This window comes from Watersipora subatra, chromosome 6, assembly GCF_963576615.1.
Source record: "Watersipora subatra chromosome 6, tzWatSuba1.1, whole genome shotgun sequence".
Taxonomy (NCBI): domain Eukaryota; kingdom Metazoa; phylum Bryozoa; class Gymnolaemata; order Cheilostomatida; family Watersiporidae; genus Watersipora; species Watersipora subatra.
In genome coordinates, this window is record NC_088713.1 from 55404821 (window position 1) to 55418118 (window position 13298).

The 13298-nt window shown below is 34.5% G+C and overlaps 1 pseudogene; it reads right to left on the reverse strand.

The window, feature by feature from the left end:
* Positions 1–2715: 2715 nt before the first annotated feature.
* LOC137398378 (uncharacterized) lies at positions 2716–4337 on the reverse strand (annotated as a pseudogene).
* Between the last annotated feature and the right edge of the window lie 8961 nt (positions 4338–13298).

Here is a 13298-nt window from a genome sequence, read left to right on the forward strand (position 1 = left end):
AGGTGATAGAGGACATAAATGACTCTGATCTGGTGTTTTTATTAAAGGATGCAAGGATGCTGGTTTTTGTTAGCCACTAACAATAAGCTTTTTACATTGAAAGCGCCTCAGAGTGTTCCTAAATTAGCTCATTCAAAAGAAAGAACATAACCATTCACTAGTTAATTATTCTAACTTTTGTTAGTCATAACTAGTCTAGTTTGTTCATGTTTAATGTCCGGCCACACGTAACGAATTATTTGTTCAATCTGACTGAATTCACAAATGTCACGGAATTCACAGAATTGTCTGAGCTGTGCATGCACACCAAATTCATTGACGAAACGTGTTTAATTGGCTTCCCAATTTCTTTAGCGAGCACGATTTTAGCAGCTTTGACAATTGGTATAGTCCAAGATACATACGACGACACACAATAAAAGTATCAACACGATTTGACCTGTTACATACGATGCAACTGCCTAGATGCGCTATTGTTAGTTCTCTCTCGTTAGTTCACCATGGCATGGCAGGAACTTCTCATCAACGAAGTAAAAATTAGAAGGATATACTATTGGACAAAAGCATGGAAAATTTTAAAGATGAGAAAACGATAAAGTTCAACAATTGGTTAGACGTAGTCAGAGTGATGACTGACAAAACTGGCCGGACATGGGATGGTATGTGTAAATAAACTTGTTTCAATTTGTGTTCACTTTCTCGATCGCTGCTATGTTTGATTTTACGGCATTTATTATACTGTTGAGATATAGCAAGCTTATATTTTGTAGGTAATTGCATTTCCAATGCCAAATTTAACTTTTAAAATGTTTTCAACATTCGAAATTGCGGAAAGAAGCTTTATGAATGTGACCAAAGATTGCTGAATTTAATATGGCAATATTCATCTACCACGCTACCAAAGCGCTACCATTTGTAAATAACAAGGAGCATACCACTCTTTTACTAGGACGTGTAATAGTTTATTGTATTTGCATGTTTTTTTTAGCTCAGACGTGCATAAAAAATGGTCGAACCTGAGAGACACCTTCAACATACACATGAGAGATTATCGGAAGAGGACGGTCAGTGGTACCAAAACAACACCAGAACCACCTTGGATATGGTGGAACTGTACGAGATTTTACAAAGATGGTGTCAGCACATTTGTGGGAGTACAGTTCAAATATATAATAATTTACATTACTAATGAATTAGTACCATCCATTAATTTGTAGATATATCTTAAGCCTTAGTAAAATCATAACCTAGTTCAGTTCATATTCATTGAAGAAGAAATAATAAATTATTTTCAATGTACATTTATGACAGTCCATGTTTCACATTATTTCTGTTGTTACAGATCTTCTTCTAACATGCCAGCAACTTCGGTGGAGGCAACTGCTACAAATACGTTGTCTGATTCAGTAGCTCTTGATGAGTCGGACAGCTTGGTTGATGCGCCTTTGGTAACTGATGATGATGTTTCATTGTCAATTACCAAAGTGCCATGTCCTACCATGCCACCATTGAATATTTCTAGAGGTATGCAACCCGTCAAACTGAAATGACGGAGTTCTAAATGTAAACAACTGAGAAATTTATTATTGTTGAGCTACTGTTTTTGTGCCAAATAATTAATGTATATTTTACACTTTTAATGCCATATTTTTCATCTAAGAAGAAAAGGAAACTGACAGAAGATATTGATGCGGCCATCAAGACGGTAGACAATACATTGAATAGACAGGATAATCCTGATGAACATTTTATTGTGCCATGTCTGTAGCTGCTGGGAAAAGGTACTCACACCATATCAGCAGGCTCTTGCTCGACAATGCATTGACGAGCTAGAGCCTCAATGATAATTGGGACCTTATCAAAGTTCAATTTAATTATACAGTTTCACTTCTGCTCAATCACCTCGGATCTCCCTCATACACCCTTTCACTGCCATTAGCTTCTGCCATTAGCTTCGCCACCTTTGACCAATTCTCGTGTGTTTACCTCACTGCATCAGAGCCAGGGACCCGCCTCGACTCCTGACTCTGATATACAGACATACACAGAACTTGCTCTCATCTCCAAACCCTAAGTAACAACTTTTATTTTGAATATTGTTTTTAGCAGCATCATATTTAGATTGTTTATATATTTGAGTGTGATCAAGAATAATGATGGGAGAATTAGAGTTATTTGATGCCAACTACAAATTTGCTCTCATTATAAAATTTTTGGAATTAACTGATGCAGTATTTTCGTGGTTTTCAGATAATATAAAATATACGGCTTTCAAAATAGTAGTGGAACTACTATTTTGAAAGCAGTAAATTTTATATTATCTGAAAGCCAAGAAAATACTGCATCAATTAATTTAAAGAATTTTATAATGGGAGCAAATTTGTAGTTGGCATCAAATAACTCTAAATCTTCCGTCATTATTGATGAACACGCCCATTTATAAAGTATTACACACTGCACATAGTACATAATGTTAAATGTTATAGCTAAATTAAATTTTATGTCTAAGATAAATTAAAATACAATTGTGTTCATATGAATAGATGTCATATTCCTGTGGGTATTTTACCTTTTATTAATAGTGTTTATCTGCCATTCTACCCTTCCGCTACCATTAAAATATTGCACCGAAAGATGCCTAACTGCCATTGCATCAGAATTGATGCTTCGGCTACTCGTAAAACGAGTGGCAACATGGTCTTGGATGTTCGCTCCCTAGAATTCATTGCAGATTACACCATCTTCACCTGGTACATCTGCAAAACCTGGAGGCACATAGTTTGCATCCGCCATTGTTCGGAAGTAATTGTGAAGGACACAACAGCTTGCACAATCTGGACGGCTTTGGCTTGTGATGCTGCAATCATTCTGAAGAGTATGCTCTATCGCTGTGATAGTATATCTAACAACATGTCAATGCAACAATTAGTTTTATGTATCACAATCGGTTGGCTTCGTCGCCAATCAGGGCCAATGAATTTCTCGCAGCTCAAAACTAGTGACTGCATTGTTCAACTGAAAAAATTGGTAAATTTTATACTTCCGATGAAAATGACTCACCAAATGCATTTTCAATAACTCTTCGAGCTCGTGACAGCCTATAATTGAAAGCTCTTTGGTCTTAGGTGTCCAATAAACGTCCAGGAAATGGTCTCATAAGGTATGGTCTCAAAGGAAAAGCTTCATCAGCCACTAACACATATGGCATGTCTGCACCATCGCCACCGATTGGTTCTGGAGCTGGTATAATTAAGTTACCTGAATAAAGAAGTTGGGAATCACAGTACTAGTTTGCAGGCATGTACTATTCTCCTTTACATGCAATTTAGATATAATATAAAATATAATTCTATAGATATAGTCACATGAAATTAGATGAAAGTAACGCTGTACACTTAATAAGTACTTTTTATAACTAATATTTTTCTAACTTACCATTTTCCAAACCTCGTGCAAAAGCCATTGAGTCCCACACTCCTCCATCGCTTCGACTCTCAGGCTGCCCTTTGTCAACAATGAGGAACTTGTACTTGGCATCACATACCGCCATCAGTGTAATGCTCTCCCTTTGTTTATAATTGAAGAATGTAGAGCCTACATTATTTGGTATTTGAAGCGTTATGTGCTTGCCATCTAAACTTCCTATACAGTGTGGAAAGTTCCACTTGTCAAATCTAGAAAAGAAATTACAAGTTATTTGTGGCTATTTTTACATGCCTACTTCACTTGCGATGCTAAATATACATTAGAAAATTAAGGTACTAGAAAATTCTCAAACTAATTCTATTCGAGGTTGATTGCAAAACGACCAAATTATGAGTGAGCAAAGCAATTTACCCAAAGTAAACTTTATTTTTCAAAAAGGTAGCCATAAGTATTACTTGAAAGTTTTGTTAGTATAACCAACCATTTATAAAATATATTACATAAAATTACAAAAACACAATAACAAAGATGTACATGTTTATTTCACTTCGCGAATAAGTAAAACAGTTATGAACGGATTTTTTTTCTGATAGTCGTATAGAAACATACCCAAAAGCGATCTTTTTCCACTCTTCTACACTCGATGGAGCTTTCAAGTATATAGGCCTCAAAACATTCCAGAGTGCCTTCACAGTCTCGTATATGGTTTGCGATGTAGTCGATCTATTCAATCTGTAGTGGGCAGCTATAGATGTATAACTGGTACCTTCCGCAAGATGGTGTAGAGTCACAGCCAGCTTTAACTCTGACTCAATAGCTAGCCTCATAACGGTGTCTGCTTTTGTTATTTGAGGCTTTATCAATGATAGCAAATGGTCAAAATTAGCGGGTGTCATTCGGAAGTACTTTTTAAATCTCACTTTGTCCTTTCTCAACTCTTTTATAAGGGGTTGAAATATCCCATGACAATGTCTTTTTTATTTATCGGGTGTATCCAGTATTTTCTTTTAGATGTTTTAGAATCTGTAAGTGTTTTATTTTTTAACAATAATAATTTTTTTTGCAGCAAAAGCTCAGTCGCAGAAACAGTCGCCATATCTCTAGCACATCTAGACAGTTGCATTGTTTGTATCAGGTCATACAGCGCTAATATTTTATTGTGTGCCGTCGTATGTGTCTTGGAATATACCAATTGTCAAAGCTGCTAGAATCGTGCTCGCTAAATAAATTGGTTAGCCAATTAATAGCGTTTCATCGAGGACTTCGGTGTGCATGCACAGCTAATTCAGTTCTGTGATATTTGGCCGAATAAATCTGTGAATTCTGTGGAATTCGTGAATTCGGTCAGATTGAACGAATAATTCGTTACGTGTGGCCGGACCTTCACACTCCCATATCTCAACCAGTAGAAGCCTTCTACCACCTACAAGTAGGGCTACTGAATTTGGCACAAGTCCAAACATTGTCTGTCAGCTTTCTATAAATAGACTAGGATGACTAAATTACCTAAATGTTGACTTGCAATAAAATTCCCATTAAGTTATTTGGTATTAAAAGATTCACTATATTTTACTCTGCTGTGTTGTACGCGCCAAATATGTGGAAATGTGATTAAAAGCTTTCTAAGATACGGCGGTGTTGTAATGGCTGCGATTAACTGTTCGTTTTTTAAGCTTTTAAGAGCTTGTAATCACATTTACACATATTTTTCACCTACAACACAGCAGAGTAAAATATGATGAATCTTTTGATACCAACTACCTGTAATGTGAATTTTGTTGCAAGTCAACTTTTAACTTAAATTCAGTAAATGTGTAGGAAACCTGGGTGAGGTGAGCCAATTCATAAGCACTATGTTGTGCTGACAAGCAGATATGTTTCCAAAGGGGCTGTAATAGAGAGATGGTTGTGTGGCTCCTTATGTCAAGGCATGTCAGCATATGAAGTTACAGAATAACTACATTAGATCTCTGCATATGCGCAAGTGTGGTTAGTTTTTTGAGTTTAGCAGAACTGGCTACAAACGGAATAAATGCTATCGTATTTGCAGTGTTACTAAAATGCTGACAGCCATTCTCTAATATAGAATATATTCATCAGCAATATCTTGGGCACAACTTTGATAATTTTTACTAGCAGAAACACGTTTAAGTCAATGTTTTCAATTTTTCCTTTTATTCATCTTAAAAAAAAATAAAACATTGATATTGCTTTGCGAATTATGACTGAAAAGAAAATTTAGTTTTTGTTAATTCATGCAAAATAATAGCCTGATATTGTAAATTTATAGTGACAAATCTTTGATAGTATCTGTTAACTCTGTGATCTGTGGTAAATGTTTTTTGTATAAGGTACTATAAGGTAAGCTGTTATATATCTCTTTAAGGTACACAGGGGTATGCCAGCACATCTAAGACTTTCCAATGTGTGATCATGTATCTTGATCACCGTGTAATTACTATGCTTGCAATTCTTATATTTTAATTTTTAGTAGCTTTTTTGAGTAATTATAATAATAGCGTGTAAATTAAAAACAACTGCATTTATTTCATATAGAAATTGTACAGAGTCTAGCCTGCCTATAGCAGCGCTCTTTTGTTTCTAGGGTGTTTCCATTGTAAATAGCAAGCTGTGTCGTGGATGTCATTGTCGTGGAAACTTGGGCTATATTACCTAACTTGGATAAAAACTGAATGGAATGGTGCATTAGGAATATGGAGAAGAGCTTATAGAAGGTTTGTTAGAAATTTTAATCAATTTCTTGCAGAAGTTTTGAAGAGAGGACTTGAAATTAACTTATTATAACAAAAATATTTTACCAGAGTTGGTAATTGTTTAGCAGTAAAATAGAGTGCATTTGGTAATAACGGCAGCTTTCTACTCTTGGCTTACCATACTGTACTTTGTGCAAGCGTGAAGACAACTCCTAACATGGAAATATCAATTATAGTTTGTGATAAAACTTACTAAAATTTTGTACGAGTTCATATTTAAGTACCAGTCTTGTTACTTGAATTAACCAGCTCAGATGTTATAAAGTTTAGCATCATTATATTACATAATTTAGCTGGTTTTTACTATAGTAAGATCTACATCTGTCTGTCTGTGTGAAGCCACAGAAAGAGAGTGCGAAAAAGGTTGCACCACACAAGATTTTAATTTCTAACATTTAGTTTACACACAATCATCTAGATTAAACATTCACCTTTCAGAATCTTGGAATACTTATAACATACTTATTCTTTTGGTTTTATCATCACACCTGATGATCTTTCATGGCACACTGGATGGCCAGGGTCCTAGCTTTGTACATTAAAACATTGTACTACACGAGATTTTAACTTCCAACATTTAGTTTACACACAATCATCTAGATTAAACATTCACCTTTCAGAATCTTGGAATACTTATAACATACTTATTATTTTGGTTTTATCAGCACACCTGATGATTTCTCATGTCACACTGGACGGCCAGGGAGTTGGTTCTTACTATAATAAGACCCGTGTCCATACTTTGAAGTCATGTTTTGAGGTTGCGCAGCAGATTGCTTGGTTCAAAAATCAAACTAGTCACATCTAGCATATACACCTGGCATACTCCCACCTGCCCAAATCATTCTCGTACCATAGTTTTATAATTACTAGTACCAGTGGAGTCTGGGGTGATTTTACTGATCAGCAGGTGTAATAACTAAATGTACAATTATTCTGGAATGCTAGTGAGTCGACAATTGGTTCAGTTGTTAGTGTCAATCCTCTATGATAAATGTTGCTCATTTGTATCCAGCACAATTATATGTTTCCCTAACTTCAAGCAGGGCTTCAACCTCTAGCCATTAGCTTTGGCTAGAGATTAGAGCTGAAGCTACTGCATCTGCAAAAGATGGTTTGGTGCAAAATATAATAATAGTGAGATTTTATAGGAAGTGTTTTAAATCGGATACAAAAACACTTCGAATAATCTGTATTCGAGACGATTTTGCATCCTCACTTTGTGCAAAAACTGAGATGGGTTGACATAGCCTATAGTACAACTGACAAGGATTCCTTCAAGTTTAGTAAATAGTTTAGACAAGTTCCTTTGATAGAGAAGTTAGCTTCTCTTGCAGTAGTTTTTTCTCATCCCAACAATGGTTGTCATAGAATATTTTGTATTTATTGATATAGTGTATGAATTTGCTTATACAAATAAAGTAATTTTTTGCAGGTAAAGTTGTTGACTGGAGAAATAACTTCACAGTTGCTGACAATGAGCTTCCCGATGCGCATTCAGAACAGCGGGCCGGAGGAAAGGATACCCCTTTCCAATATGAACAAATTTGTTTTTAAAATGCAACTGAACAACGCGTAATGATATGTCATGTTTTATATATTTTACTAAAACCTGCTAATCACTAACTCTGCATCAGACAAGGAAATGTGAATAGGCTTTGCTTATAAAGTGTATTTATGCACTAACTGGTATTTCTTTGCAGTAATTAATCTGTACTAAAGCAATTGTTGTTATTTGGGTCTAGCTTTTTGCTCAAGGCTTGTATTGAAATTGAAATATATTGATAGTTGTCTAGGGAACTGTTTTTAAAATTGTTAGAACTTTTTGCACGTTATAATCAAAAATATTTTAAGATTTGACCAGTATTGTTATTTATCTAAATGTACTGCCTGTGTGAAATTTGCTGCCTGTGTAACCTAATTACTTTATTTAAATAAACTAACATAATGTCTTGTTGACTTTTGATTTCAGAGCCTAAACATTGTGTGAGAATATAAACAGCAAAGTCATCAAATTATGAATTCTCCGCAATTCGTGAAATACTCAAAATTGGTTTAACAGTGTAAAGAGAAAAACTTTATAAAAAGTTAGAGAAAGCTATTCAGCATGAATCTAATGAATAATAATAATTGCTGAGAAATTTTTCAAGTTCCAATCAGTATCCTCGATGATACAGTGGACACCTTCATGATTATTATGGTTAATGGTACAGTAGATGCCCTAATGGTCTGTCTCATCAATGATCCAGCAGACACCCTTATGGTTTGTCTCATCAATCATACAGTAGACACTCCTATGGCTGGTCTGATCAAATATACAGTAGTCGACCCTTTGGTTGGTCTGATCAATGATACAATAGATGGCTTTATGGTTTTTCCATCAATGATACAGCAAACACCCCTATGGTTGGTCTCTCCAATGATACAATATACACTACTAAGGTTGGTCTTTCCAATGGTACAGAAAACACTAATATAGTCAATCTCATCAAGGATACAGTAGAAACCCTTTCGGTAGAGGCCAACAGTATTTTTTTAATATTTGAGATAGTTTTGGAAATTTGAGGTAATCTGAAAACCCAAAAATTCCAAGATTAGAATTTATAAAAATTGATCGTTATTTGAAGCTCACAAGAAAAATGTGTGCCAAGATGGCCTCATTCGTTCCAAAAACTGCCTATTTACATCCAAGCCTATGATAAATTTTAACAGCTATCTAGGGAGGACATGTGGTACTTTCCAGTTCCGCACTATGAATTAATTTCCACTTGCATGGCCCAGTCTCCTCAGAAAAAAGCATCTAAAAAAAGCCGGGCTATATTTGGTGTAAAATAGTTTCTTTTGACGAGACATGCTGTCTGATTTCATTTTGTTGATCTTGTGTTAAAATTACAATTTTTTCAGTAACAAAGGTTTTTAATCATTTTTAAGTAATGATATATTGAATACTTTTTTTGTGAAACTGTTGCTTTGGAATCTTTTACAATTATCTTTATTTTATACTTATCAACTGCTCTGTAGACGTTGAGAACTTGACTAGATAGCGTGTCCATTTCTCCTTGCTCCATACTGGTGTATTTTGTTGCTTTTATTATCAATGTGCTCTACCATACCAATAGTAAATAAATCAGCAAATTTCAAAAATGAGCATTTCTAAAACTGAAAATGCTTCAAGGTCCTGTGCACGTTAACTTTTTCACAGACGTAGACACATTTATGGTTTATTTGTTTTCTATGATCGAGTGCCGTAGACGCATTTTTGCAACTTTCCCATCAATTGCTAGTAACTTAATTTTATTATTTGTTGATAACATAGCCCACGGTCTTTAGGACTTTTATGATGTTGAAAACGCTGTCTAAAGGTATCTCTACAAAACTAGTCTAAAACAATGAAGCAGTTTAACATTTTTGTCTGAGAATTTTCTAACCAAAAACAAACCTTTTCTGTGTACGCTCTGTTGAGTACTGCATGAGTCAGAGAACAGGTAACTACTTATGTTGATGACATTATAGCCAATTCAGATTTAGATTTTCAGATTATACAGACAATTAAAGTAGCAGGGCTAGCTCTGATAGTGGTGAATGTAATAATTTGTAAGAGTAAGGAACATTGTATAGAATCGTTTTAACTCCGTGGGGATCAAAGATTCACATAGCTTTATCATCACACAAAGTATAGATACATTGAATTTTTTGTATAGCAATGTTGATTAAAATGTTGGCCAATCAAAATATAAAAGTACAATGTTCTAGATGAAGTTTGAAGTTGAAAAATATCGTATACATATCATGAAGCAGTATCGGCAGTTTTCTGTAAAGTGGCTCGCAGTAGGCCGATAGCCAAATTTGTACATAATTGGCAGTAAAAGGGTTAATACTTGATGGGGAATAGAAATTGGTTTCTCTATGAAAATCAATTGTTTGCAGGCTGCTACCTTGACATGCATACTCAAATTCTCTAACAACACAGCTGTATATGCCTATAATGAGTTTTAAACAGCCTGTTGAAAGTTTCAACAATTTTCAGCCTGAGATGTAGGGACATAATCAGTCTGCAGTTCCTTAAAAATCTGCCCATACAACAAAATATAATAATTGCTGTCGTATGCAATGCATTTTTTGAAATATTTTCTGTTGTATTACATTTGTTTATTTTTTCAATTTGTTTATCTTATCATGTAGATTTTATTTATAAATTTACTCATTAGAAGTGCTTCATTTGTAGGTTTATCGTCTTTTTGCTGTACCAAAGAGGTAAGTTGTTTAGAGAATTTTGCAGCTTGGATGTAAAATATCAGAACTTGCATCGTTAAAAAAAATATGTTTTTGCTCTGGATGCTCGATATTCTAGGGATACTGTTTCCACTTTGGGTGTTAGAGGTCTTGGGTTTTGATCCTTGTTAAGCTAAATAACCTTTTTAGGTAGACATGAAAGGATGTATTAATATGAGCTTTGTTGTTACCTTGTCAGCTAGACTTTCATTACATCATTCATGGCATGATAGTCTGTGGTATTAATCCCGGTTTTGGTGCTAAAAGTCCTGGGTTCAAATCCTAGTCAGTCTAGCTATGTTTTATTAAGATTCATTGCTGCAGTAGATTAAACAGTTAATCATTTCAATATAACTATCTTTATTAAGCTACTAAATATTCTATTAATAAAACATAATATTTACACGTTGAATTTCTGATTTGAATTGAAGCCAGTCAGAGTGAAAAATACTCTGTCAACAAGTTTCTAAGTATCGCATACTCCTAAAGGAAACCCGCAACCCACTTCCCTCGCAAGAAAGCCTCTCAAAAATTTCAAATGTAAGTTAGATGTAACGTGTTTATTTTGATCTTACCCGCTGTCTGCTGTCACTGTTTTGCTTCTGAGTTAAAATTATAACCTCTTTCATTAACTAATACATGTTTTCATTGTAAACTGGAACTCAAACAGGGCAGATATTACACCAATTATACCTTGTTACTACCCTTTTGAAACAATTGGTTTAGACTCTTTAAAATCATACGCAATTATGACTTATCAACTGCACAATAGGCAATGAGAACTGAACCAAGCAGTGTGTCTATATCTCCTTGCCAATAAACACACCTGCATAAGCCTACGATGAATTTCAACAGTTATCCAATAGATGCCACAGTATACTTTCCTGTTTCATGCGCTATGACTGAATGACCCCTTGCATGATAAACCTGTGATGATAGGCAGCTATTATCATCTGCAGGTTAGTGCTCTGTTCTCAGCTATAGTCAGAATCCAAGTATTTATTACCCATTCCACCGCCATCTATGGACATATTTAGCTTTTGGCCTACTGCCAGCCATTTTACTGAAACTCCCATTTTGTTGCATGTTGTATACATTCTTTTCCATTTGAAAACCTATGTAAATAATTTTGTTAAATATTTTATGATGTCATTGTGTTAAAAAATAGAGATTTGCCAAAAAACTTCATGTTTGTATATTATGTGCTTTGTTAGAGCTCTTTGAAGCTACGACTGCTACAAAGCTATTGTGATTCTCTGCAATTTTCCTTGTTCTTACAAAACTATTACTTTCACCAACATCAGAGTTAGTGCTGCCACTTTCATTATCAAAAGATTTAATTAAATCCTAATCAGCTATAATGTTGTCAACAAAGGCTATTCTGTTTTTAACGCAGGAGGTGCTTGTGGAAACCATATTACCACTGAATAGTTGGATCATTGGAAAAAAATGTTTTTTTATTGGAAGTTTATTGATCAAAGATTATAATTTGCTTGGCTCATAACGGCTAATTTGTTAAATAATTATTCGATAACACTTTCAACAGCTTGAAAATGCTAATGATCATTGGTTATGTTGTCACAAATTCATAATATTCAGTTAATACGCAACAACAGCAAACCTTTCAAAAATGTTTCCATAGTAGTCGATCTTAGATTTTGCCTAAACTCACATAGAGCAGTAAAAAGTTAACTAATATTTTTGGTCTGTGAAAATAATGATTAATAATTGTCAGTTTTAGTACGATACGTAAGCTAAAATGTATGAATCGGAGTTGTTTACTCTTTCGGTTTTTTACTAGCTTTTTAGTTAATTCAATTTTTGTTAAGCTTGTTTACAAAAATTGTAAACAAACTTGACAAGCTTGTCAAGCTTTGTCAAGTTCATGTACAGTAGTACTTGCACATAACCTGAACTTGAATTCTATTGTTACATAATTCAGTGCTTGAAGGTCTAGGGGTATGATTCTCACTTTGGATGCGAGAGGTCCCTGGGTTCAAATCTTGGTCAAGCCCAATAACATTTCAAGAACTGAGGGAAAGTGTTTTTTCTCAGAAACGCCCTCAAGACGATAGATATTTTGTACATAATTTTTAGGCTGATGGCCTAGGGTTGTGATACTTGTTTGAGTGCTAGTGGCTCCAGGTTCAACTCCCGGTCAAGCTTAAAGATTTTTTGAATATCTTCAGGAAAGAAAAATTTAGATTGACTTTTTAAAAGGTTGAAATCTTAACCTCGTCATCCATATTGAAGTCTGCTTCTCTCAGAAACTCCTTAATCGACCCAAACTGATAGATGTCAGATGATACAAGATCGGGACTTGAAGAAGGATGTAATAGCAAATGCTGATATTATTGATTGTTTCTATTGTTTTGGCAGGTTTAATAAGACTTCTATTGTTGTAGCTTTAATGTTTTTTGTACGGTGCCAAATTTATCTTTTGAAATTGTAAAAGTTTATCCAATATCTACAGCAAAGTCTGTACGTAATTACTGCAGGTCAAAATCCATCCATCTTTTTTTTAGCTTTGTGAAAAAAAATTATAGTTGTAAAGGGTGGTGCTTGAATGCTTTCAACTCATTTCTACACTTTGACGATTTCAGATTTAATCAAGTCATCATTGCATTGAATCTTAGTAACTACTCTGTGTAATAGCGTGTTTGGGTCAACAGGCCTCAAATATATCTGTTTTACCTATTGCACATATTATTCTCATATACAAGTTATAATGGTTACATCAAGGGTTCAAATTGTAATGAAAAAGGGCCAACACTTAAAGTTTGGAAGCATAAAATTTTTCTTATGATCGCGAGAGAAACAATTTTT